This window comes from Diospyros lotus, chromosome 1 (assembly GCF_014633365.1).
Source record: "Diospyros lotus cultivar Yz01 chromosome 1, ASM1463336v1, whole genome shotgun sequence".
Lineage (NCBI taxonomy): Eukaryota > Viridiplantae > Streptophyta > Magnoliopsida > Ericales > Ebenaceae > Diospyros > Diospyros lotus.
The window spans coordinates 1,910,489-1,933,545 of NC_068338.1; the positions used below are offsets into that span (position 1 = coordinate 1,910,489).

General features: G+C 42.0%; 1 pseudogene; it reads right to left on the bottom strand.

Annotated features, from left to right (window-relative positions):
* LOC127796648 (uncharacterized) overlaps positions 1 to 23,057 on the bottom strand; it is an 82,894-nt pseudogene that overhangs the window by 36,147 nt on the left and 23,690 nt on the right.

A 23,057-nucleotide genomic window follows, 5' to 3' on the forward strand; every position in this document is an offset into this window, starting at 1 on the left:
GATTAGTGCCTACTTTATAATTTACATTATTTTTTAACTGGCTGTAAGGAACGATCATTTTGCTAGTTTCGTCTCGAAGCATTCTTCTTAGAATTTTTGACGCATTTCTTTGGCTATTGCATTTCATTTTGTCATCTTCGGATGAATCTAGTTTCTTTGCGGTCGTTTCAACGTGCCTCATGTAATTGCCTTATTTGAATCACTACGTAATTCTATTATGTTTCCATCATTTGCTTGTTGGTCATGCGACTTGCCTTCATACCTCTTTAGGCTTTGATTTATTAGCCACAACAGTTTAGTTTTTGCCTGTTCCTGTCTACACCTCCTCCTCAAGGCTCTTTGGCCCCATGAAACTCAAGATAGGCCTCGCGCCCCTGACATGATTGTGAGACTCATGTAACATTCATCGAGCTCTCGACTTTTGTCCAGATTGGGGATTGTCGGGCCTTCGTGAACATTTTCGAGAGAAGCCTTCGTTTTCCATAGGGAAGCTAGATTGGGCTAAAGATCCAACATGGGATTCATCCCGAGCATTCGAGTTTTTTTCGAGAGACCTAGGTGCTAAATCGATCGAGGAGTCTAGCTTAAGAGCGTAGCATCGGACTTAGTCAAGTGATCTAGGTGAGTCTGCGGGCATAGGTGTCAGAGCATCCAATAATCCCGAGTTGATCTATCGTCATGGGTGGTTCTCGATGGTGCCTGTTGTTTTCCATCAGTTTTGTTTGCCTTGGGAGGGCTGGATTGATTCAAGGATCCAATGCGGGATTCGTCCTAGGTGTCTGAGTTTTTGTCGGGAGACCTAGGCGCCAGATCGATCTAGGAGTCGGGTTTAGCTTAAGAGTGTAGCGCCGGACTCAGTCAAGTGATCTAGGTAAGTTTGCGGGCATAGGTGTCGGAGCATCCGATGATCCGGAGTTGACCTTATCGTCATAGGCATTAAATTGAGTCTTGGCAGTCAAGTCTTCGAGGGTTGCATCTTGTCTCTTACTTTCTTCGTCTATCCTTTTGAGGTCCGGTCTGTCTAGAGGGATCTGGCTTTGACCAAAGATCCAATCCAAGATTCCTTCTAGGTGTCCGAGCTTGCCGGGCTAGGTGCCAGATCAATCGAGGAGTCGGGTCTAGCTCAGGGGCATAACACTGGACTCAGTCGAGGGATCTAGGTGAGTCTGCAGGCATAAGCATCGGAGCATTCGGAAAATTTCTTTTTTTTTCTAAATTTTCAATGGTGGAATGAAGGTCGCACCTAGGCAACATAAACATCGCATGGCGAAGGCGTCTTTCGACTTACCATATAGCAGCTCACCGCTTTGAGGTCTGGTCTGTCCCAGGGGATTTGGAGTTGGCCAACAATCCAATTCAAGATTCCTTCTGGGTGTCCGAGCTCGCCGGGAGACCTAGGCACCAGATCAATCGAGGAGTCAGGTCTAGCTCAGGGGCATAGCATCGGACTCAATCGAGGGATCTGGGTGAGTCTGCAGGCATAAGCATCGGAGCATTCGGCGATCCCAAGTTGGTCTTAGGTCGTAAGAACTAGATTGTAGCTAGACGACTTAAGCCTTGTGCGGTGTGGATGCTTTTCTACTTACCATGTAGCGGCGTCACTGATAGAGCGCATATTTTCATATTATTTAGCCCTCATATTTAGTCTTTTTGCACGTTAGTTGTATCATTTTATTCATCTTGATTTTGTTTTATTTTATTTTATAGGAATTGGGCTTCACACTATTTTATCTTATTTTGGACAGATTAGGGCTTCCTGGGTCATGAGAAATTTTGATGGCAAGAAGGGAAACAAGGAGATTGGAGACAAAGAAGCAACCAATGTGCTGGCAGATTTGACCTTCTATGCTTCTTTCAAGTTTTTGGCCAAGTTAAAATCCCAGAACGTGAATGATGTCTTCAGAGATATTGTAGATGACTTCTTTGGATTTCTGTAATGGTATGGTTTGTCCAAATCCAAGTTCGTTTGGGCCTCCAAACAGCGCTTCAAAGTCGGGACCAGAAAGTTGGGTCAAATTAGGAAAGCTGCACAGATGCTGAATCTTTAAAAGGCCATAACTTGGGCGTCCGATATCCAAATCAAGTGATTTAAAAGCCCAAATTCATCTAATCTTCCTAATATACAATTGTTATGAAGGGTACGAAGCCCAAAACTCACTTTATCCTATTATAAATCGGATGTGAAGTTGCAATAACTTAGGGTTTCCTCCCTAAGCTCTATTTAAGCACATTAAGTGGCCGATTTTGGGGGTGGCCGATTTTGGGAGACTTCTCACGATTTCAACCAAGAAGATGGAAGGCTAATTCACTTGTGATTCGCTACATTCTCGTACCTCTTGCCTGGTTTGAGTCTCGATCATATTGTTGAATCCGGTTTGGAACTCGATTTTCATGTATTAATTGATGATTCTGTTTCTTTCCTTCTCTAAGTTTGTGTATGTTTCTTTTATGAAATTGTGTGAATGCATGCATGATCTTTGGATGGTTTTAATTGAGGTACTCGGTTGAGGCTTTGATTAGAAAGAAACGGTATATTTGTATAAGCGATTGCTCGATTGGATTTAATCTTTTACGGTTGTAGAAGAGTTTTTCAAATCAAAAGAAAATCAAACCAAAACAGATTGTTTTCATAAATGAGATGAGGATTACCGCGGTAAAGAGGTAGGGCTTGTAGCGGGTTACGTTTTACTTCATCGTTGTTTCATTCTTGAACGTTTATATTTCAGTTTTCATCATAACCCCCCTCATTTAGTCTTGTTTTGACAGATCCGTTTGAGGTTCGTTGGGAGACGACTTTGGGTTGCACCCTTATTGCAAATCCGAATCTATATTTCATCTAATCTATCATTGTTCGACAGCACCGATCAGATTTTTCCATCTTTGAAATTAAGTCCCGGGCTGCAGCTGGTGTCTTTTCCACTAAGGCTCCTCCAGATGCAGCATCCACTAAGTACCTGTCCATGGGGAGCAAACCTTCATAAAAATATTGAATGAGGAGCTGGTCACTTATCTGATGATGAGGGCAACTAACACACAGCTTCTTGAATCTGTCCCAATACTCATGCAAGCTTTCTCCATCTATCTGTCGAATGCCACAAATGTCCTTCCGGATGGCTGCTGTCCTGGAAGCAGGGAAGAACTTCTCCAGAAATATTCTCCTCAGGCCATCCCAATTGGTAATGGAAGCAGGTGGCAAGTAATACAACCAGTCTTTGGCAGCTCCATCAAGAGAGAAAGGGAATGCCCTTAGTTTTATTTGTTCTTCATCAACCCCTTGCGGCCTCATGGTGGAGCAAGGCATAGTCTTAGGTCATGTGATCTCCAAACAAGGTATAGCAGTCGATAGTGCCAAGGTGGATGTCATTGCTTCTTTACCTTACCCCGCGTCTACGCTGGAAGTTCGCTCTTTCCTTGGCCATGTAGGGTTTTACAGGAGGTTCATCCAAGACTTCAGTAAGATTACAATTCCATTATCCCACCTCCTCCAAAAGGATGTGGATTTCAAGTTTGATGAACAATTCAAGCGAGCCTTCGAGGAACTTAAGAGGCGATTGACTTCTCCACCGATCATCTAGTCACCCAACTGGGAGTTGCCCTTCGAACTCATGTGTGATTGTAATACCTGGTATTACATGGTATTGAAAATAAATAAATTTTGGATTATTTTGAAAGGATCCCGGGTGGCCCGGGAAGCCCAAGAGTAAATTTGAGTAATTAATTAATAAAAATTACCGAATTGGCGGCTGTGAGTGCCTCGGGACTTGGATGTCCAGGGAAGAGGGCAAGGGATTGGTGAGCTGCTGCATCACTCACCCTGCATTTGTCACTTTTTGTATTTTTCTTTCACTAATTCAGCTGATTTAGCAACTAATTATGTTCACAGATAGGATGAGGCGTTTAGACTCGCCAGTGCACGAGTGTGATTGTAGCAGAAAATTTATATGTAATTTTTCCGGGCAAGACCGGGTCGACTCACAGGGAGATTACTCATGGAAGGAGATAACCACACCAGTTCTTTTGATTAACGGAATAATGAAATGAGATCAAACTAAATGTGATTTAACTGTAATCTGGAAATGGAGAGATCTTGGGTCAAGACAAATCTGGTGCCAAACCCAACTGATTCACCATATAGCTTTCTGTGATGTAACTAGCAGCTCAAATAGCTTGGGTTTTCAACCATTAAATGTACTACTGAGATGATGATAACTCTTTGTTCAAGCAACCTCCATACATGACATGGAGACTCTATGGTAAGAAGCTATCATAAATCAGTGTATAAATAATGTTTTGACAAAATAATTGCTCGGGGCTTGGGTATGAGAACGTTTCCAGGTCAAGCAGCCTGCATACATGGCATGGAGACTCTAAGTTAGGCGTACGAACCAATCCAAGCCTGAGGTTTTCGTTAATAATATTTCCCAAACTGCTTTTGCTTTTGTTACTTTGACATATGGAGTTCTGTTATATTGATTCATCAGTGGCTTTGGGCACCATCTTTGCCTTAACCCAAGAATCGAATTAGCCACACATCTTCATAGGAAGTGCACGACTAAAACTAATCTCTACAGATGAATATACGATTCGTAAAGGAAATAAACTGAGACAACAGATAAGAACTTGGTAAACTACTGCTGTATTGATTTCTGAAACGAACTATAACATGAAGCAGAAATTAAAATGAACTTGTAATACAGAGCTCAAAATTAGCAAGAACAACTAGTGTAACTGAAGTGCTATTCGCAAAGAAAGAGATACAGACAAGAACAAAAAATAGGAGAAACAGACAAAAGGAAAGGAAAATAAATCTGCGCTTCCAAAATGATCTTCTTCTTTCTTGTATTGTTTTTCTTAGTATCTTCTGCACTCGCCAACCTCTGATTCCAAAGAATGTTGGTCCCTTTTTAAGCTTATGGCGCATGGAAGTGGGGACCATTTGTTGAAAAGTTGTTCAAAAAGTTGGTTGAATTTACCTTAGAGCCACCGCGTGTATTTGCGCATGTCAGAATTTTTGTTCGGCTGTTCATTCGAATGACTAACAGAGACATTCGAATACTTGCTGAGTTTCTTTTGGCTGATCGGCTCATTCGAATGAATTTTAGTCCCATTCGAATGAATTTCATGCTTTACTGTTCCTTACACGGCGATTTTCTCGGTCATTCGAATGCAACAGTACTTTCATTCGAATGAATTTCTAATTTTTCTCTTGACTTCTTCATTGCATTCGGATGTCCTGGAGAGCATTCGAATATGGAGTTCCTTGGGTTGCTTCTCATTCGAATTACTCAGCCTTCATTCGAATAGATTTCCTTTTTTTTTTTTTTTGGTATCAGAGAAAATAAACTGCACATGTGATGCATTCATGCATCAATAGCTGAAATCATATCAGGGCACCTAAATCCAGTTGGTCGTATCCGAACCTGAATCTAACTGCTATTCCAACTGATAGTGAACAAGCTTCCATTGCTTCACCCTCAATGGCTACGGGGGGTGTTTTTAATGTCCCAGACCTAGAGACAACCATTTATCTTAAATGGTAAAGTGGTCTTTGAACGTCAGATTCCCAGACGATTTTTTTTTTTTTTTTTGGTAAACTACTGAGTAATTCCCGAGACCTAATCAATGGATAAGAAAATGTCAAGGCTATGACTTGGACAGAGGGAATGATGCAACTGCTCATGAAGAGTTTTAATGGGCTATAAGTGGAAACTGATCAAAACAATAGGTTGATTGGCTCAAGTAATAGGAAAAATGATCCCTCTATGATATTTCATAAATCAGCCTTATTCATTCAACTGGTTTCAAGCTTAGAGTCAGTTAAAATTAGCCGCGATCATTAAAGACACTCAAAGCAAAATGTTGTTTTGAAGCTATTGAAAGACAAGAGAATCAACAAAATATTTTATTGCATGAATAGATGTTATTTCACTCAGAATAAAATGTCATGAAGCTCTAACACTTACTTTGGTAACAAATCTCCACTTAATTTGAGAATTTGGGCAATTTGCTGATTATTTCACATGTTTTGTATGCCATTCAAACAAATGAACAGAAATAAAGCACCCTAAGTAGTCCTGGTCCTGGTTCTAAAGCTCATACAGTTCTGTTCTCAAATAAAAGATTATCATTCAAGTAACCAGTTGTGAATCTAAAGCATCGAGCACAATAATTTGAAGCATAGAGTAAGCAAAGTCATTTTTATTGACAAATGAAAATGTGATTAAACTTTGTAGTTCATAGGTACAGAAATTAAATATGAAGCATCAAATCCTATGACTACTCAGTGCCATCCGTGGCATCGTCAGAAGTAGAGTTCTCCTCAGTGGAGTTTCCAGAGGGGGTCTTTGATGAAGGATCAGCAGGAGGAATAGAGGTAGAAGATGGAATGGTAGGGTGAGAAGGTGCTGCATGCTCCGGCTGCGGCTGTGCCCCTGATGTAGAAGGTGCACCCTCTTCCTCTCGCCACATGTCAATGGTCTTCTGTATGCAAGTCTCAGCATCGGCCAACTTGTCCTTTGAAGACTTTTGAGGAAGCTCTTCTATGGGTGTGCTTAGAAATTGACCTACTCTCTTGTCCATCGCAGTGTAACGTTCATTCATGGTCATTATTCCTGAATAGATGACCCTCTGCCTCCAATGTAGATCTTCATAAATGGCCTCCTGTCTCTCTTGGATCTTCTTCAGTGATTGCTCTACTAGGGCTTCATGTTTTACTTGCCTATCGTGCATTTCCTTGACTATCTCATATAAGCCTCTGATAGTGTGACCCTCCTCTTGTCTCTCTTCCTGGTCTTCATGTAGTGGCAGTTCTTGAGTTGGTTCTTCTTGTGCTTCAACCTGCCTGCCTGATGCCTCTCCCTTCTCAGGTGTTGTTGCTTCAAGCCTCTTTAACTGCCCACTGCTCCTTCGTGTAGATGCTGGGCTGATCCTTTCCATTGGCTTGATGACTTCAAAAGTTGCCTTTTCTTTTACCCCGTGCCTTAGTACAAAATAGGTAATCAACCCTCCAAAGGGTAGTCGTCCGCCCCCTTGTGCATGCTTGGCCACTAAGTCGATGGTATCAAAAATGTGCTTGGCCAAGTCTATGTGTACTCCCAGGATCATCTTTCCCATGAATGTGGCTTGCTTAACCGAGACACTGCCAGTGAATGCGTGGGGCATGAAATGAGAACAAAGAAGCCTATGTAAGATGATGCATTTAGGGGACAAATTCTTCTTTGGGAGGGTAGGAGCTAACCACAAAACATCATCTGCTTCTGTCAACAACCTAGCCAAGTTTTCTTTTCCTAAGTCTGCACTTGCCTCCTCAATGTCTCTTGGTGATGCCTCTCTTGGGATTTGGAATGTTTCAGCAATATCAGAGGGCTTCAACTCTATTTTCACCTTTCTTACTTCAGTGATCAAGCACCTATTCCCCGAGTCATCTCTGTCACTGGTTATATTTGAGTAAAATTCTTTGACTAAAGGAACTATGGCCTTGTGTTGAAACTTAACCCAAGTTTGCCATCCTTTGGCAGAAATCAATGATAACAAATCACATGGTGGTTCTTCAAATTGTTCAAGCATAATTCCCCTCTCACAAAGTACTGGCCTCTTAGCATACCCCTCAACATAGTTCTTTTCAGCCGCGGGGCTAATGAACCTGATATTGGAATAGGGAGGGTTCAAATCAATGGTTGGGATGGTAGCGGGTTCTTTTCCTTTCTGCCTCTTCGAGGCCCTAGAGCTTTCTCCTACGACCTTGGGGCGTTTTTGCTTTGGAGACATGTTGATTTGAGGAATGTTTGGTCTAGGGAGTTGGTTCGGGGATTTTATCGAACAGTTGGTAGGCACAAACAGGTTCCTCTCTTTTCTTCTTCTTTCAACTTCCCAACCAATCCTGTCTTTGACACACTGAACTCCTTTACCCCCTCTTCACAACAACTCCTTCATCCAATCAATTAAATTCGAATTTAAACAATGGGAACAACTCTTACCTCTCGGCTGTTCTCTTCCCAGAATATTCGAATGAAGCGGCCCCCTATTCGAATGCGAGTGGACTGTTCTTCCTTGTACGAAACCGGATTGATCTTCGGGTGGATGAAATGGATGATGAATGAGGGTGGTTAGAACAAGGTAACAAGATTTATAGGAAGGGTTCGGGTGGATGAATGAACAATCGCACCGCTTAAGGAGGGGTTTCGATCTTTAAAGGGGGGGGGCGTCGATTCGGATTTCAGGGACGGTTATGCGGTTAAGAGGAGCATCATTCGAATGATACTGGGGTTATACGAATGATAGAGGAAGATTCGAATGGAGGTTAAGCAATTCGAATGATAGCTCGGGTCTTAGAACAATGGGTAGAAGAGGATTCGAATGAGAGAGAGAGAATGCGAATGTTCGCTGAAACTTTTTAAATGGCCAGACGCCTCATTCGAATGTGGAAAAATTCATTCAAATGAATTTTAAACAGTAACTTGGCTTATCGAAGGATTTGAGCCACTCATTCGAATGCAACAGTACTTTCATTCGAATGGATTTCTTGTTCATTCGAATGACTATGAGTGTCATTTGAATGAATCTGGCAGCACACTCTCAAAGAGGGTATTGAATAGAATGATCATTCGAATGCAAAAATCTTCATTCGAATAACCTTGAACACACTTTTTTTTATTATTATTATTATTTTTTTTTTATTTTTTTTATTTTTTATTTTTTTTATATATATATTTTTTATTTTTTTATTTTTTTGCGCAAATTAACTAATTGAAACTATATTCGGATGTTAGAAATGGATTCGGATGAAAGGTAGGTTATTCGAATGAACTTGAGGATATTCGAATGCTGGCTTCAATTTTTTTAAGAAATAGCAGATTCATTCGAATGAATTTTGAGTATGGAGAAATTCATTCGAATGAATTTTAAACAGTAATTTCATTTGTGAAGGAAATTGGCCGGTCATTCGAATGCAACAGTACTTTCATTCGAATAAATTTTGAACATATTCGAATATAACAGAGGCTATTCGAATGCTTTCTTGCTTTCTTTTAACAGCTCACCGGTCATTCGAATGGTTTACAACTCATTCGAATGACTAAGCTCCATCCGGGTACAGAATTCGAATAACAGTAAAGAAATTTTTTTTTTTTTTTTTTTTTTTTTTTTTACATTTCCAAACACCTAAACACAAAATTCAAACCCACACAGAATGTCATTAAATGAGCAAGGATCAACACAACAGTTCAGGCATACCTTTATCCCACCCAACTTGCTTTGAACAATTCTTAAAAACGAGGATATAAGGAATACCTGGAGATCTTCAGAAATGACTTCGAACACAAAGGTCCAATTGCTTACTTGGATGTTGCTGGTAGCCTTCATTGCATGGGTGGATCCATGAGCTTGCTTCAGTACTTTAAATCAAAATAAAGGGTGATAACAGTTTATGAAAGCAGAACACTAATTAAATTGTTATATATATATATATTTTTTCTTTTTTTCTTTTTTTTTTTTTTATTATTACTGACCACTACCCAATGGGTGGATCTGTAAGATCCATGCTCTCTTCCTGTTTATTCAAAAAATTCATAGTATGGTTTCAGGCGTTGTCCATTCACTTTGAGAATTTGACCAGATTGAAGATTTTCAATATCACATACACCATGAGCTGAGATGGAACGAATTTTGAAGGGCCCTGTCCACCTTGACTTGAGTTTTTCAGGAAACAGATGGAGCCTTGAATCGTAAAGTAACACATGTTGACCTATACAAAGAATTTTCCTGTTAATATGCTGGTCATGTAATTTCTTCATGTGCATCTTAGAAAGCTTGGCATTCTCAAATGCCTCGTTTCTAAGTTCCTCAAGCTCATTCAGTTGCAACTTTCTGTTGAGTTCCACCTCTTCTAAACTTTCATTCATTTTCCTGATGGCCCAGTAAGCTTTGTGCTCAACCTCTACTGGCAGATGACATGGTTTTCCATAAACCAGGCGATAGGGAGACATGCCCAATATGGTTTTATGTGCAGTCCTATAGGCCCAAAGAGCATCAATCAACCTCAAAGACCAATCCTTTCGGTTGGAATTGACAGTTTTTTCTAAAATGCGCTTGATCTCCCTATTTGCCAATTCTGCCTGGCCATTTGTCTGAGGGTGGTATGGGGTTGAGACTTTATGAACTACCCCATATTTTTCATTAGTTCTGCCACTGGCTTGTTACAGAAATGAGAACCCCCATCACTGATGATGGCACGAGGCTTTCCAAACCTACTGAAAATGTTTTCTTTGAAAAATTTTACCACTATCCTGTGATCATTTGTCCTTGTTGGAATTGCCTCAACCCACTTGGAAACATAGTCTACAGCAAGAAGGATGTATTCATGACCAAGCGAGTTAACAAAAGGGCCCATAAAATCTATTCCCCAACAATCAAAAATTTCAAGAACCAGAATGGGCTGCAAAGGCATCATACTCTTTTTGGTCAGACTTCCTAACCTCTGGCATCTATCACATGACAAGCAAAACTGGTGTACTTCTCTAAACATGGTAGGCCAGTAAAATCCACTTTGTAGGATTTTTGCTATGGTTTTCCGAGTAGAGAAATGACCTCCACAAGCAAGGGTGTGACAGAAGTTCATAACACTATGTTGCTCATGTTCTGGAATGCATCTTCTCACAATTTGATCAGCAAAATATTTAAACAGATATGGTTCATCCCAGAAAAATGTTCTGACCTTCCTGAAAAACTTTTGTCTATCTGGCTTATTCCAATGACTGGGAACTGTACCTACAGCTAAATAGTTAGCTATGTCAGCGTACCAAGGGGCAGAAGTCAATGTACTCACATGAAGAAGATGTTCATCAGGAAAGTTATCAGGAATGGAACCCTCAGTAAGATCCTGACCTGGGATTCTAGACAGATGGTCAGCTACAACATTTTCTACTCCTTTTTTATCCTTAATTTCTATGTGGAACTCTTGGAGGAGCAGAATCCACCTAATGAGGCGTGGCTTGGTGTTTTACTTAGTGAGCAGGTATTTCAAAGCAGCGTGATCTGTGTACACAATCACCTTTGAACCTATCAGGTATGACCTAAATTTATCCAATGCAAACACCACAGCCAACAATTCTTTTTCTGTGGTAGTGTAATTTCTCTGGGCTTCATTTAAGGTTCTGCTAGCATAGTAAATGACATGGGGCTTCTTCTCTTTGCTTTGTCCTAACACAGCCCCTATGGCATAATCACTCGCATCACACATTAGTTCAAAAGGTAAAGTCCAATCAGGAGGTTGTATGATGGGTGCAGTGATAAGTGCATGTTTCAGCTTCTCAAAGGCACTTTGACAATTTGGGGTCCACTCGAATGGAACGTCCTGAGACAACAGACAACACAAAGGTCTTGCTATTGTGCTAAATGAGGCAATAAATCTCCTGTAAAAGCCAGCGTGACCAAGAAAAGATCTAATGTCCTTGACATTTCTAGGGGCTGGAAGCTTCTGAATGGCTTCAACTTTGGCCTTGTCTACTTCTAGACCCCTAGATGAGACTATGTGTCCTAAGACAATGCCTTGGTTAACCATAAAGTGACATTTTTCCCAATTGAGCACAAGATGAGTCTCCTCACAACGAATCAAAACCTTCTCCAGATTCTTTAAACACAAGTCAAAACTACTTCCATAAACAGAGAAGTCATCCATAAACACCTCCACAATATGTTCATCCATTTCACTGAAGATACTCATCATACACCTTTGAAAGGTAGCAGGAGCATTACACAACCCAAATGGCATACGTTTATATGCAAATGTCCCAAAATGGCAGGTGAAGGTTGTTTTCTCTTGATCTTCTAGTGCTACATCAATCTGATTATATCCTGAATATCCATCCAAAAAGCAGTAGAATGCTTGACCTACTATCCTTTCAAGTTTTTGATCTAGAAACGGGAGGGGAAAATGGTCCTTTCTAGTCATGGAGTTGAGTTTTCTATAGTCTATGCACACACGCCAACCTGTTTGGAGGCGGATTGGGACTAACTCATTCTTCTCATTTTTCACCACAGTAACTCCGGACCGTTTAGGAACGACCTGAGTTGGACTAACCCATTTTGAATCAGATATTGGATAAATAATACCTGCATCCAGCAATTTGAGCACCTCTTTTCGAACCACTTCTTTCATATTGGGATTTAGCCTTCTCTGCATTTGCCTCACTGGTTTTGAATTTTCTTCTAAGAAGATCCTATGGGTGCAAATTAGAGGGCTAATTCCATGTAAGTCTGATATGGTCCATCCTAAAGCCTTCTTGTGTGCTCTCGGTACTTCCATCAACTGCACTTCTTGTTGGGTAGTTAGGCTGGAAGAAACGACTACTGGGTATGTCTCTCCTTCTCCTAGAAAAGCATACTTCAACTCATTCGGCAGTGGCTTCTTTTCAGGAATGAGTGGATGACTCACAGAGGTTGATGGTTTATGCAAAGGTTCTACAGGTTCTAGCTTAGGAATCCATTGAGTCAAAGGCATCTCACTTTCCTTTTTGATATCTTCCAAACAATTATCTCCTTTCACAGTTTGAGTGACAAACTCTTTCTCAAAATACTCTTCAGACAGAGTTTGAATCAAATCCACCTCTTCTATCTCACTTTCAGTGTTTTGTTGTTTGGAAATTCTGAAGATATTCATCTCCACAGTCATATTTCCAAACGACAGTTTCAAAACTCCATTCCTACAGTTAATGATTGCATTGGAAGTTGCTAGGAATGGTCTTCCCAAGATGACTGGAACTGGTGGTTGTGGACCATGATGGGGTTGAGTGTCTAGAACTATGAAGTCTACTGGGAAGTAGAATTTATCCACCTTAACTAAAACATCTTCCATAATACCCCTAGGAACTTTGACTGATCTGTCTGCCAGCTGCAGAGTGACTCTGGTAGGCTTAAGTTCTCCCAAACCCAACTGTTGATAGACACTATAAGGCAATAGGTTGACACTTGCTCCTAAATCTAAGAGCGCCTGGTCAACCTTCTGGCTTCCTATTATGCATGAGATGGTTGGACAACCCGGGTCCTTGTATTTGGGAGGAGTCTTAAATTGCAAAATGGAGCTCACTTGCTCAGTCAGAAATGCTTTTCCATGCACGTTCACTTTTCTCTTTACAGTGCAAAGATCTTTTAGGAATTTTGCATATGAGGGTGTTTGTTTGATCGCATCCAAGAGTGGAATATTGATCCTTACTTGTTTAAACACCTCATATATGTCAACATTTTGTTGTTCTTTTTTTGTAACACTCAGTCTTTGAGGAAAATGAGGTTTAGGATGATATTGAATTTCTCTTTCAATGTTCTTACCTTTTCCATCTTTTTTTTGTTTTTGCTTGTTTTTTTCTTCATTGTTTTCATTTTTTTCTAAGATTGGCTCCTGTCCTTCTGCTTTCTCTTTCTCAACAACAGTTTGGCTTATCCTAAGATCATTTGGTTTTTCAATCACCTTTCCACTTCTTAGGATAGTTACAGATTGGACTTGTTCATGTGCATTACTTTCACCACTAGAAGATTCCACCTGATTTGTTTGCCTAACTGGGTTAGGGTTGGTTTGTGAAGGGAATCTTCCAGGTTCTCTCACACATAGTGTTTGGGTCAACTTTGTTATTTGGCTTCTCATATCCTCCACGGCTCTATTTGTTTGCTCTTGATTCTTTGTAAGCTGGGCAACCTGATTGTTGATGCCCGTTTGATTTTGAATGAACTGATGCAAGGTGTCTTCAAAAGATCTCCTATGAGGAGGTTGGTAGGTATTGGATGAAGAACCTTGATTCTGTTGGAAGGATTGTTGATGTGCAGGGAAGGAGTTTTGAGAATGACTCCCAGCATCATGTCTCCATGAAAAATTGGGGTGATTCCTATTATTGGGATGGTAGGAGTTGTAGTTTTGATTGTTCCCGTAATAGGTTCCACTTTGATTTTGATTCTGTCTTCCCTCAAAATTGTGTGAATTATTGTTGTTAGTCTGCCCATACAATACCTCCTTGAAAGCAGGTAGAGTAGGGCATTCTTCAGTTGCATGATCCATTGTTTCACACACAGCACATTTCACTTCCACTTGTTTAACAGATTGTACCTTTTTGGGCTCCATATTTTCAACTTTTTTTGTTAAGGCAGTTAGTCTTGCATTTAGATCATGATTCTCACTCAACTGGTATCTACCTCTCGGTTGTGGATTTTCCCTTAGATCAAATGAAGATGTAGGGCCAGCTTCCCAATTTCTTGTATTTTCAGCCAATGTGTCAAAGAAGTGAAACGCTTCTTCTGGAGTTTTCTCATAGAATTCTCCATTACACATTGTAGAAACCAACATTTTTAATTGGGGCGTGAGTGAGTCATAAAAGAAACTGACCACTCGCCATTGCTCAAAGGCATGGTGCGGACAAGTGTGGAGAAGATCTTTGAATCTTTCCCATGCTTGGGCAAAATTTTCAGTTGATTTACAGGCGAAGTTCATGATTTGTCTTTGAAGAGTAGCGGTTCTGTTGGCAGGAAAATATTTTTTCAAAAAAGTTGCTTGCATTTCTCTCCAAGTTCCTATAGATCTAGGTAGGAGAGTGCCTAACCACATTTTTGCCTTATCTTTTAGTGAGAATGGGAAAAGTTTTAACCTTACAACATCCTCATTTACTGTATGATCCATGCAAGTGCTACACACTTCCTCGAATTCCTTCATATGAGTGTATGGATTTTCAGAATCCATACCATGAAATGTAGGCAACAATTGGATTATGCCAGGTTTGAAATTGAACCTATGGTGATTTATGGGAAGGATGATACACGAGGGTGTTGTCTGCCTTGGAGGGTGAAGGTACTCTCTAAGAGGTCTAATCAATTCCTAATCAACAGGATCAGGATCGCCATGGTCACTCCCATGTTCAGACATGTTGTTTGGTTGAGCCATAAATGAGTGTGGCAATGAAAACTCAAAATCAGATGGAGTACTTTCTGAATGTAACACTTGTTCAACCACTCTACCGGATCTAAGTCTCATACACCAGACCAAACAGACAGAGAAGAGAAATTAAAGAACAGAAGTAAAAAGAAAAAGGACTAGGGATGATTATTTGGCTTACCTTAATCTCCCCGGCAACGGCGCCAAAATTTGCTGCATCACTCACCCTGCATTTGTCACTTTTTGTATTTTTCTTTCACTAATTCAGCTGATTTAGCAACTAATTATGTTCACAGATAGGATGAGGCGTTTAGACTCACCAGTGCACGAGTGTGATTGTAGCAGAAAATTTATATGTAATTTTTCCGGGCAAGACCGGGTCGACTCACAGGGAGATTACTCATGGAAGGAGATAACCACACCAGTTCTTTTGATTAACGGAATAATGAAATGAGATCAAACTAAATGTGATTTAACTGTAATCTGGAAATGGAGAGATCTTGGGTCAAGACAAATCTGGTGCCAAACCCAACTGATTCACCATATAGCTTTCTGTGATGTAACTAGCAGCTCAAATAGCTTGGGTTTTCAACCATTAAATGTACTACTGAGATGATGATAACTCTTTGTTCAAGCAACCTCCATACATGACATGGAGACTCTATGGTAAGAAGCTATCATAAATCAGTGTATAAATAATGTTTTGACAAAATAATTGCTCGGGGCTTGGGTATGAGAACGTTTCCAGGTCAAGCAGCCTGCATACATGGCATGGAGAGTCTAAGTTAGGCGTACGAACCAATCCAAGCCTGAGGTTTTCGTTAATAATATTTCCCAAACTGCTTTTGCTTTTGTTACTTTGACATATGGAGTTCTGTTATATTGATTCATCAGTGGCTTTGGGCACCATCTTTGCCTTAACCCAAGAATCGAATTAGCCACACATCTTCATAGGAAGTGCACGACTAAAACTAATCTCTACAGATGAATATACGATTCGTAAAGGAAATAAACTGAGACAACAGATAAGAACTTGGTAAACTACTGCTGTATTGATTTCTGAAACGAACTGCAACATGAAGCAGAAATTAAAATGAACTTGTAATACAGAGCTCAAAATTAGCAAGAACAACTAGTGTAACTGAAGTGCTATTCGCAAAGAAAGAGATACAGACAAGAACAAAAAATAGGAGAAACAGACAAAAGGAAAGGAAAATAAATCTGCGCTTCCAAAATGATCTTCTTCTTTCTTGTATTGTTTTTCTTAGTATCTTCTGCACTCGCCAACCTCTGATTCCAAAGAATGTTGGTCCCTTTTTAAGCTTATGGCGCATGGAAGTGGGGACCATTTGTTGAAAAGTTGTTCAAAAAGTTGGTTGAATTTACCTTAGAGCCACCGCGTGTATTTGCGCATGTCAGAATTTTTGTTCGGCTGTTCATTCGAATGACTAGCAGAGACATTCAAATACTTGCTGAGTTTCTTTTGGCTGATCGGCTCATTCGAATGAATTTTAGTCCCATTCGAATGAATTTCATGCTTTACTGTTCCTTACACGGCGATTTTCTCAGTCATTCGAATGCAACAGTACTTTCATTCGAATGAATTTCTAATTTTTCTCTTGACTTCTTCATTGCATTCGGATGTCCTGGAGAGCATTCGAATATGGAGTTCCTTGGGTTGCTTCTCATTCGAATTACTCAGCCTTCATTCGAATAGATTTCCTTTCTTCTTCAACTTCATTCGAATGACTTGGATTTCATTCGAATATGTCTTCACTGCTTCCAAACGATATGCTCATCCGAATTTCTTCTTATGCTCGGCTCATTCGAATGACTTGGATCTCATTCGAATATGTCTTCACTGCTTCCAAACGATATGCTCATCCGAATTTCTCCTTATGCTCGGCTCATTCGAATGACTTGGATCTCATTCGAATATGCACAATCTGGAGATCTTGATTTTTGTTACTTCTTATTCGAATTAGGCCAAGCTCATCTGAATACATACCCGATATCTTGCATATTCGAATGTCTGAATGATTTATTCGAATGTTTGAGCAGCTCTCTTCTGTTTTGCTCCATATTTGAATACCTTTGAAGACTTATTCGAATGGCTTTGACTTTCATTAGGACACCTTTATTTCTTGACTTTTTATTCCTCTTTCAATCATGCTTTTGGAGAGTATGAGTCATTCTTTCATCTCTTTTTCTTCTTTTGGGCTGCAATAAGCAATTCTGGAGATTTTAAGTCGATCAAATGGGTTAGGAAGTAATAAAAACATAACAAATATTGCATTTTTTTTACATCAATCATGAGCGTCTCGTGATGAGGATAGTGACGTTGGTGGCGGTCCGATCGGGAATGATTTTCGGAATAAATTATGTATAAGCCCGAGTGGGTGCCGATACGGAATAGTCGGAGGGGACCTCCTGGAAGCTGAGGGGACCCTAGGGGTAGTTCGGTTTTCTGAGTAAGGCAACCCTTAAGTGCTTCGGGGTCGAATAAAGGTCCCGTGCAGGCGCAGGGACGAGGTCGGTATTCTCGAGTAGCAATCGGTCATTAATTTCGATAAATCAAGTCTTGGTGTGGCTTAAAGGTAATTAAATTAGGCTAAGAGGGCCTAAATGATATTATTAAGAATTCCTAAGTGGAATTAAGGGTTCTTTAGTGCAATTAATGAGAACTAAAGGAGTTAATATGTAAATTAGTACATATATATATATACATGTGAGAGGAGGAAGCTTCCTTAAAGCTTCCTCACGAGCGCCCCTGGTATTTTGAAATGAAATGGCCGAGAGGAGAAAATCAGCCAGAGAGTGCGAGAAAGAGAGTGAGATCGAGAGAGAGTTTGATCGAGCATTTGAAAAAGGGAGATCGTGGCAGAGTGCTGGCCGAGGCATCGCGAGATCGAGAGATCGAGATCGAGAGAGATGAGGGCAGCTGGTCGCTGGCTGGTTTAAGGCGGCCATGGCTGATGCTACCGAAGCAGCTGTGTTATGAAGCTGCAACAATGGCGACTGAGGGCGGCAGCGTTTGATGGCGGCGGAAGGCGAAAGCGGCCGAAGCTGGCCGAGCTGAGGCCGATTAAGGCCGAAGGTAGCAAAGGCGAGCGGCCATGGCAGCAGCTTCGCTGTTGTTCCAGCTGCTGGTTAGCGGTAGGGGATGCATGGAGGAGGCTGTGGCAGTCGCAAGGGCTCGAGAAAGCATCCGAGATGGCCGGAGGCGCGGCCATTGCAGCGCGAAGCTGCTGTTGCAGCAGCTAGGAGCGGCCATGGCAGCGCAGAGCAGCTGCAAATGGCGAGCAAAGGCAGCGGTTGGGGCACTCGAAGAGGCCGGTCAGGGGCAGCACGGTGCGGCTGGTGGTGGCCACCGAGGGAGGTGCTGCGAATGGTGGCTGGCGCGAGGCCAGGCGGCAGCTGGTGGGCGGTCGTGCGCAGCAGCTGGCGCGGCCCTGTATGTGCACGGGGAAGAAGCAGCCGCGGAGAGGAGAAATGGAGGAGAAGATGAACAGTGAAGAAGAAATAAAATAAAAATAAAAAAAGAAAGAAATGAAAATCTGGAAAAAAAATGGGAAAAATAGTCGAAAAATCCAGAAACATTGGGGGAAAGTCCTGGAAATTAATTTGGGACTCGAGGAGTGGGCCAGAGGTTCGGTATATGAATCCGAGGGCTTTATGGCGGTCCAATAGGCGATGCCAATGTGGGCGATAAGCCGATTTTCTCTTCCAGACTAACTGAGGTGAGTTAATTAACTCTTTTCAAAATATTTCCTTATGTGAGATATTAAATTGTGTAGAGTAATTAATTGTTGAATTAAACCTTGGGTCGGGGGTTGTTTGGAAATTATTAAACGGCTGATGTATGCCGTGGTTGATTGTTTGGAGATAGTGTTGATGGTGATTTTGCAATGTGGCGAAATCGAGGGCATTGGGTTAATGCTGAATGTTAATGGAGTTGGGTTTTTGTGTGTTTGTGTAATACCCAGTATTACATGGAATTGAAAATAAATAATTTTTGATTATTTTGAAAGGACCTCGGGTGGTCCGTGAAGCCCAGGGATCAATCTCGAGAAAGTAATTAATAAAAATTACCGTATTAGCGGCCGGGAGTGCCTCGGGACTTGGATGTCCAGGGAAGAGGGCAAGAGATTAGTGAGCATCTCGAGATGAGGATGATGACGCTGGTGGCGGTCTGATTGGGAATGATTTTCGGAATAAATTCTGTATAAGCCCGAGTGGGTGACAATATCGAATAGTCGGAGGGGACCTCCTGGAAGCTGAGGGGACCCTAGGGGTGGTTCGGTTTTCTGAGTAAGGCAACCCTTAAATGCTTCAGGGTCGAATAAAGGTCCCGTGCAGGCGTAGGGACGAAATCGACATTTTCGGGTAAAAGTTAATTATTAATTTTAGAGAATTAAGATTTTGGGTGGCTTTGGGGTAATTAATTAAAATCTTGGGAGGGTCCAAGTATAATTATTAGAACCCCCAAGTGAAATTAATATTTCCTTTAGGTGAAATTAATGAGAATTTATGGGTTTTTATGTAATTAGTAAATATATATATATATATCCATATAGGCTTAAGGAAGCTTCTTTGAAGCTTCGTGCCTCTGCCATTTTGAAATGGCCGTGAGAACAGAGAAATGAGATTGAGGAGAGTGAGCGATTGAGAGAGTGAAGTGGGCTCGGGAGATGATCGCGGCTGAGAGAGCGAGACCGAGCGAGGAAGAGAGTGGAAGTGAGAGTGATGAAGGATCGAGCGAGAGAGGCCGATCGGCCATGGCTGCAACTGCCATGGTCGATGATGGAAGAAGAAGGCTGAAGCGGCGGAGCAGCAAAGGCACGCGGTGGAGCTTGTGGAGGCCGGAGGAGGAGTGAGCTTGTGGCTGAGGTGATGCTCGCGGCAGTGGCCGACGATGGCTCAGGGGGGGGCGATGAAGCAGCTCACGGTGGAGCTTCGGCCATGGCTGCTGGTCGCGCAGGGCGGTGGCTCGCGATGGTGGCGACCCCGTGCGGCGGTGGTCGGGCGGTCGACAAGGGAGCTGGGCATGGCCGCGGCCGGCATAGGCCGTGAGGGCTGGTCGGCGTTGAGGAAGAAGGAGCAGGTGGCCGCGCGCAAGGAAGAAGAAGAAGCACAGTGCGCGTGCAGGGGGAGGTGCGGGAAGAAGAGAAGAAAGGAGGAAAAAAGAAAAAAAAAAAGAAAAATAAAAATAAAGGAAATTCTGGAAAATAGGGAAAAATCCTGAAAAATTCCAGAAAGATTGGGAAAAGTTCTGGAAATTAATTTGGGGCCCGAGGAGCGTGCTGGGAGCTCGAGAATGGGATTTTGAGCGCAAGTGGCAGCTTGAGAGGCGATGCCGGTGTGGGCGGTTGGCCGATTTTCGTTTCCAAATTGTTCGAGGTAAATTAATATTTCTTCCCAAATTATTTACATTAAGTGAGTTAATGTAGAATAATTAATCATTGGATTAAACCCTGTGTTGGGGTTATTTGAAATCTTGTTGATGGATGATTTTGGCAATGTGCGGCGTAGCTGAGGGCATTAGTTAAATGCCGGATGTTAATGGAGTTGGGGTTTTGTGTGTTTTGCATCTAGGTTTGACCGGGGAGGCGGTGATCCTAGAGGAACTAGAGGTTCGGGTTGGAATTCGGGCCGAGGCAAAGATGAGGCTTTGAGCCAGGTAAGGGATAGCCCCATGTGGAGGTGGCTTTGCAAGTCGATAAATACGTTTGATAATGTTTTTATGTTGCATTGGCATGTAGTGGTTATATCTTGTGTGATGCAAGCTCTAGTGGACTTGTGGCCATGAGGAGGACTAGTGGTGGGGGCTGATAGGTTGATGCCTCAAACCTTAGTGGGTTGTGAGGATGTGTGAGCCTAGCCTCATTTGCATGCATTGGCATACATAAACATCGTTATATTCATATTTACATGCATTGCACCCTTACTGAGTCTTTATGACTCATGAGGTTTTACCTCATGTGTAGATGATGCAAGTCCGGATGCAAGCAGGGATGGCGTCGGGAGGCCGTTGTGGCAACTAGCTGAGTTGCCCGAGTTATGTATTTTTAATATTGCTTGTATGTAGCCAGGGGGTGTGGTGTATGTATGCCCTTGTGAGTAAATGTCTGTGTTTGAGCTTAAATGTATTTAATTGTGTAATCATCATAGTGTGATAGATGATTGTGAGATTGCTTGTTGAATGTGGCATAGTCAGTAAAGCCAAGATTGGACCGAGTCAAGATCAGCAAGGTATGTTCTCATAAATCCCCAATACTCAGCGAAGTGTTTGTATGCTAGCCTTGTGCCTGGGTCACCTCTGGCTTGCTATGGGGTGAGCTGAAGAGAGGTGAAGCTCACTCGGGTTTCGGGTCTTGGTCCGCTGGATTTTTCTTATTTGAGTTGGGACCGATTCCTGAGTGGAGCGAAGGGAAGGACGAAGCCTAGTTCCCACCTAGGGCGTTTCCTGTTGAAACATAGTCCAACCCTTCAGTTGTGGTTGTCGGGTGAGTAATCCGGTCGATTATTTATCGGTGGCGCCCGTAAGTGGGAGCGGGTCGTTACAGTGATGCTTCCAACTTTGTAGTAGGCTCCGTTCTCTCTCAACGAATGAATAAGAAGTCGCATGTCATTGCCTACGCCTCACGTACCCTGGACAGTGCTCAAGCCAATTACACCACGACTTAAAAAGAGCTCTTAGCCATTGTCTTTGCTTTAAATAAATTTCGATCATACTTATTGGGATCTAAAGTTATTGTGCTTTCTGATCATGCAGCCCTGAAGTTCCTTCTGAAGAAGCCCGATGCAAAACCTAGGCTTATCCAGTGGATGCTGCTACTCCAGGAATTTGATATTGAGATCAAAGACAAAAGTGGAGCTGAAAACTTGGTCGCCGACCACCTAAGCCGGATACCTGCTTCTCCTGACTCGTCTGACATGGATCATCCCCCTATCAGAGATAATTTTCCAGATGAGTTACTTTATCACTTACATGGTACTGAACCTTGGTATGCTGACATGGTAAACTTTCTAGTTGCTTCTGAATTACCTGCACATTTTAAGAAAGCACAATTAAATAAATTTAAGAGCGAAGCTAAGTACTATGTATGGGATGATCCATATTTGTGGCGCTTGTGTAGTGACCAAGTCCTTAGCAGGTGTGTCCCTGATCATGAATTTGCATCTATCCTCCATTTCTGTCACACTCTTGCATGTGGTGGTCATTTTGGTCCGCAACGTACTGCTAGAAAGGTCTTAGATGCCGGGTTATATTGGCCATCCCTTTTCAGAGATGCATATGGATTCTGTAAGAACTGTACACGTTGCCAACACACAGGTTCAATTTCACGCAGAAATGAAATGCCTCAGAAACCTTTATTATTTTGTGAGACATTTGATGTATGGGGCATTAATTTCATGGGTCCTTTTCCTGTCTCTTTTGGTTTTGTGTACATTCTTTTGGCTGTGGATTATGTTTCGAAATGGGTGGAATCTAAAGCCACTCGGACTGATGATTCTTCTGTGGTTGCCGATTTTGTTAGATCTCATATTTTCTGCAGGTTTGGCATTCCCAGGGCCATCATTAGTGATCAAGGATCCCACTTCTGCAATAGAAAGATGCAATCCATGCTCTGAAAGTATGGAGTTTTACATAGAGTGGCGACGCCCTACCATCCACAGACCAATGGGCAGGCTGAGGTTTCAAACAGAGAGATCAAGTAGATTCTAGAGAAGACAGTCCAGCCCAATAGGAAAGACTGGAGCCAAAGGTTGGAAGATGCACTTTGGGCCTACCGCACGGCCTACAAGACCCCGATCGGCATGTCCCCATATCGACTGGTCTTTGGAAAAGCATGTCATCTGCCGGTAGAGATCGAGCATAAGGCCTATTGGGCAGTGAAGCAATGCAACATGGACATGAAAGAAGCTGGTTCCCAATGGAAGCTTCAATTGCAAGAACTTGAGGAATTGAGGTTAGAGGCATATGAGAACTCCAAGATCTACAAGGAAAAGACCAAAGCTGCACACGACAAATTGATTGCCAAGCAGGAGTTCAACGTTGGCAATAAAGTCCTCCTCTACAATTCACGCCTAAAGCTGATGCCTAGTAAGTTGCGTTCTAGATGGGTTGGTCCTTTTATGGTTACTC